Source organism: Meleagris gallopavo, chromosome 9 (assembly GCF_905368555.1).
Source record: "Meleagris gallopavo chromosome 9, MGAL_WU_HG_1.1, whole genome shotgun sequence".
Taxonomy (NCBI): Eukaryota; Metazoa; Chordata; class Aves; order Galliformes; family Phasianidae; genus Meleagris; species Meleagris gallopavo.
The window spans coordinates 3,919,053-3,924,309 of NC_139412.1; the positions used below are offsets into that span (position 1 = coordinate 3,919,053).

General features: G+C 57.2%; 1 long non-coding RNA gene across 1 annotated transcript; it reads left to right on the top strand.

Annotated features, from left to right (window-relative positions):
• Positions 1-1,422: 1,422 nt before the first annotated feature.
• LOC146543770 (uncharacterized) lies at positions 1,423-5,051 on the top strand. Its single transcript, XR_014885018.1, has 2 exons — positions 1,423-3,021; positions 3,118-5,051. It is a non-coding gene; the product is annotated as an uncharacterized LOC146543770 (long non-coding RNA).
• The last annotated feature ends 206 nt before the right edge of the window (positions 5,052-5,257 follow it).

Genomic DNA, 5,257 nt, shown 5'->3' on the forward strand with positions numbered 1-5,257 from the left:
TTTAGGGCAGTAGATTCTACGCTACGTCACTAACTGCACTAGATGCACCTTAACACAAGGAGCACGAATAAGGGCAGCACCACAACGCTCCCGTCGTGCTCCAGCGCTGCATCACCATGGTCATGCCAGAAGTGCTTATACTGCAGTAGGTGCTGAGCTCTACCTGCACTGTAAGCACTTTTGCACAACTCAAGGCCCATCAGCAGAAGGATGCTCCCACAGCGAAGTTGTTCTCTTCGTGGCATGGCTATACCTGCAAGAGAGAAAATGAGGATGAATGAATGGTGCATGCAGCAGAGGTTTTCCCATTGAAGCCCAAACGCAGAAAGCAGTTCAGAGATTTTATGTTGCAATTTAGCAGCACGCCCAGTGAGGAAGAGGTGGAAGACTTTAAGGCCAATTGCCACTTAAATTAAGGTGGAAATGGCCTCTTCCACTGCCTTAATCGCAGTTAAAAGGCACCGCCATAGGCAAGGACCCAGCACATGGGTCGAGCCCTGACCTCTCCCCATAGCCCCAGCACTGAAGGGAGGGGAGTGGGGGGGGGAGGGGGGCTGACACTCGACCCCAGTCTCTGCTCTCCAGATGATGCCGCACAAAGCGCCGGTCTCTCCCCATAGCACCACGTGCTGGAGAGAAAGAGGGGGGGGAGATTTTAAATTTCCCTCCAGAACCACTCTGTCACCGAACCGCAAGCAGGACGCGGAGGGACTCCCCGCACAAGTCACGGAACGGCGGGCAGCCACGTGCAGGCTGCTCCCCCACCGACACCTACACCCCACCGGCACCCGAACGCACGCCGCGTACCCCCCCCTTCCCCCCGCTCGCCCCGCCACGTGCCGCCCGCCCCGTCCGGGTGCCGCGCGCGCCGCGATTAAAGAGCGAAGGAACAAAGCACTGTGGGAAATGCAGTCCTCCATTCAAAGCCCCAAAAACGCGCCAAGCCGCCCAACCGCCCCCCCCCACCGCCTCTTCGGCCGCCACCGCGACACCGAGCTCTCCGCCGCTCTCCCCCACCCGCCCCGAGGAGCGGCTCGGGCTCCCGCCGCCGACTAAACGACGAGGGCGGCTCCGCACGGCCGCGGGCGGCCCCTTTGTCCCGGCCCGACGGGGGCACCTCGGCCGCCTCCCGCCCCGCCGCCGCCGCCGCTCCCGCCCCCTCCTCTGCCCTCCCCTCCCTTCCCGCTCCCACCGCCCCCTCCCTTGCCTGAGCGCGGAGGAACGGAGCGCGGCGCCCCGACGGCGGCGGCACCGAGCGCGTGGTCCGGCTCCCGCCCGCCCCCTCCGCGCGCGCGCGCGCTCTCTCTCTCTCTCTCGTGGCGCGCTCCCCTTTCCGCCCCGCCCCCCTCCGGGTCGGGCACTACAGTTCCCAGCGTCCCCCGCGCGTCGCGCATGCGCCCCACCTCTTCGCCCCCCCCACCCCTCGCCGCCGCCATGTGCTCGCCGCGCGCGCCCCCTCCCCCACGGACCGGCCACGCGGGGGCGGCGCGCGAACCCCCTTCACCCCCAACTCCCCACAACCGCCGGACGCGGAGTAGCGCGCGGTGCTGTTGCGTGATGGGCTGGGGCATCCGCGTAGCGTCCCCTTGTCCCAACATCCTGCAACGGGGATCCCCCCCACCCCCCAAAGTTCCGCTCTCCCCCCGTGGCCCCATCCATTGTTGGAGCCGTGCAAGCGCAGAGGGCGCGCAGCGGTACCGAACGGCACCGCCGAACTGTGCGGCCACGCGGGCGGCCGAGCCCCGCACACTCCTACAGGTGGTGGTGTTGGGGGAGGGGTGGGGGGTCACCCCCGAGCCCCCCGCACCGCCCCACCCCCAACCCGCGCCGTCCTCAGCGTTGCGGGGCCCCGCGCTGCACCCCCGGCCCGAGCGCAGCGATCGCGGTGTAACCCCGGCATGGGAAGAGGGAGGGAGGGGAAGAGAAAAGCAAAAGAAAGAAAGGCGGAAAAAAAGAAGAAAAAAAAAAAGAAAAAAAAAACAAAAAACCGATAAAAAGCAACGCGTGAGGACGCGAGGAGCACCGCCGGACCCACGGTGGGGTTTGGGGAGGGAGAGGAAAAAGGAGCGGAAAAAGGGGAGAGAATGGAAAGATAAACACGGTACCTCGGAGCGCGAGCGGAGCCCTGGAATAAAAAGGGTTTTACGAAAGTGGCGCGAAGACAATATCATGTGATCCCAGCCCAGGGCGGCTCCCTCCGCACCGACCAGCCAAAAAAAGGGAGAGGAATAAAGGGGGAAAAAAGTACATCCGCTCCCCGCGCCATTAGCATAATTAATTGTGTCCTGCAGCTGCAGCCGCCGCTCCCCGGCCCGGCCTCCTCTTCCTCCCGGTGCGGGCCGAGCCGGGCGGGCTGCGGGGCTGCGCGGTGTTGCCGGCCCGGCTCCGCTCCGCTCCGCTCCACGCAGAGCTGCGCGACCCGGCCGGGCTGAGCCGAACCCGCGGCCTCGGGTTCCACGCGTGGCTCCGCGCTGTGGGGCCGCGCGCCCGGGGTCCCCGCGCACGTGGGGCCGCTCCCGCGTTACGGTCCCAACCCCGCGCCGCGGCCACGCGTGGCTCGGGCGCTGCCAACGGAGAGCGCGGCCCCGCCGCGGCCGTAAGGGGGTGAAAACCCCCACGAGGAAGAGGCCCCGGCCCGGCTTGGCCTGCGTGCAGCCCGTCCCACGGCTCGCCGCGAGGGCCTGCGTGGGGTTGGGGGGCTGCGGGCCGGCCCTGCTTTGTGGCCCGGGACCCCGGCCCTGATTGCGGCCCGCTCCCCGGGCGAGGGGTCGGTGTGCCTCGGCGGGCGGCCTTCGCAGGAATGCTAAAAATGTGCTAATTGTGCCCTGCCGTGCCTCCCGGATTAGGGGTAGCCGTCGTTTAGGAAATAGGACGTGGCTCCATCGATAGCGAAGGGCTTCGCCCCGCATCCCCCCGGCCCTTGGGTTCGGAGCGGCGATCCGGAGGTTCCTGGCATCGCCCTGAAGTTGGAACAAAAAGGTCCCCATGGAAACCGGGAGTCATCTATCAGTACCGCGTTCGGTACACCACGAGAAAGGGGCTTTTGTCCCAGCGGTATTTACTACTGCTTAATTTCTTTTCTTTTTTTTTTTTTTTTTTTTTCTTTACATTCCACAGCCAAGCCCTGCCATGTTTTCGGGCAGAGTTGGGCCGCGCCGCCCGGCCTCTCCCCATGCGCGTGTGCGTGAGGCCTAAAACAAAGCGACCGTGTCAAAGTGCTCCTGGTGAGATGGAAGGGCTCCCGGAGGGCACGAGGGTTCCGAGATCCCGACGTGATTTCTTCCAGAAGCCGTGGAAACATTTGGATCGCTCTGTGCAAACTTTCGCGTCATGGTATCTCTGATGTCGGTCTGAGCGACTGCTGGGTTGGAGCTGCAGAGATGTGTGCTGTAACGCAGTGCTCGGGGATGGTCAGCATTCAGATTTTCTCCTCTTTGCCGAAGTATCTTTATGAAGCCCTGAGCTGAGAGTGGCGAAACAGAGCGAAGCACTCGAAATCAGCGTTGATGATTTAGCATGGAGTGTGTGAATGCATTGTCAGTGCCTCTGCAGAAACAGAATGGTGCTTTAATGCAGTAATGAAAAGTAAAATGTCCCAGAAACTCATGTGTGCACAACAGCGTGGAAAGAGCTCCCCAGTAAAGGATGTTTAATGTCTAACTGTAAAAAAAAACTTACAGAACGAAGCACTAAGCATGTCACAGAACTAAGTAACTTCCTTGCAGTGGGAAGAATCATTCGCTTTGATAATTTTCATTATTTTAAAGGGCTTTGTCTGGCTGCAGCATCCGTCTGCCATGTGAGCTGAGCAGAAATGTGGCACTTTGCTGATGGTCTTTTCGAATGCACGTGATTTATAGCTCATAAGGTAGTGCTTGTAAAGCACCCTGTTTGTTGGGGTGGGGGTTGTTCTCAGTGAAGTCCCTTAACCTGGGTGAATTTCCCATATAAGGGCAGAGAGATTTTCCAAATGCCCTCTGAACGTATTGTGAAATGACACAGCTCACTCTTTTCCTTCTACAGACCTGCAGAAGTTTGGATTCTTTTTCTACAACTGAATCATGTGCATTTGTTTCCTTCACTGCACTTCTTGGCACTGTAGATAAATCTGTTGCATCTCATTTGGTTACTGATTCATTCACACCCCCAGCAGCCATGGCCGAGAATCTCCTCCACTTCTGTTTCCTTCCAGAGTCAGAACTATTGTCCGACCTTTTTCATGCAGATAAAAGCTCGGTGAGTTGTGAGGAGCTCTCTGCAGGCAGCAAGGGAAAGAAATGACAACCAGAAGCAAGCCAGAGGTGGATGCAAGGGATGCATCGTTGTGAAACAGAAAATTGGTTCTCCAAACAAACTGCTGGAACTGAGTGGATGGATGGGGAGATGTCTGACAGATTAACAACATGTAGCTGCTTTCTGAAAACCCTGAGATATCTGAAAGCCTTAAGAAGGAGTTCTGCTGGAGTTGCAAAGTGACAGAATGAAGTCAGTACCCGAAATGATGCTGCAGCCACATCTGGAGTTTGCTTCAGGTGGAGTGCTTTAACTTTCTGAAAGTGAACATTGCACATCTCAGGGTCGTCTTCAAGAGAAACAGAAGGTGCAGAGGAGTACATCCCAGAAAAGCACTTTTATCACTCAGCACAGATTCACTCTCCCAGTCCCACCTGGAGCAGAACTTTCCCTGCAGTTCCCCCAGCACAGCTCTGTACATCTGTGCAGGATTGGATTTACTGAGGGGTTTGCCTTCATTTCGCCCTCTGCCTGCTTTAAGATGCCCACATACCTGCAGCCACATCTCCTGCACTGCTGCCTTGTCTCTACTGTACTGCATTCTGACGAAAAATACATAGAATGAAAATTATTTTCCTCTCGTGGGGACAGAATAAATAGAAATACTTTCAGATATAATGATGCAATTTTTCCTCAGTATCACTGAAAAAATTAACTCGGTTTTGTTTTCTGAATCATTCCTCTGTGTTTGCACTTCTCTCTTACACAGCAACTGAGAACAAACCGAGAATAAAAGCGGAGAGCATTTTTATTACAAAGGATTTCACCTTTCTGTCATTTTCGTACTAAAACAGATCTGAAACTGATATCCACCTCTTTAGTTCAATTTTTGTTTGACTTCATTGGAGAAACTTTAATATAGAAAAACAAGAGATGGATAACCTTTGTTTCTCTGCATTTTGTGTGCGAAATACACTTACAAAATCAAAAAATCCTCTCCTAAATGAGACCACTCTACACATAA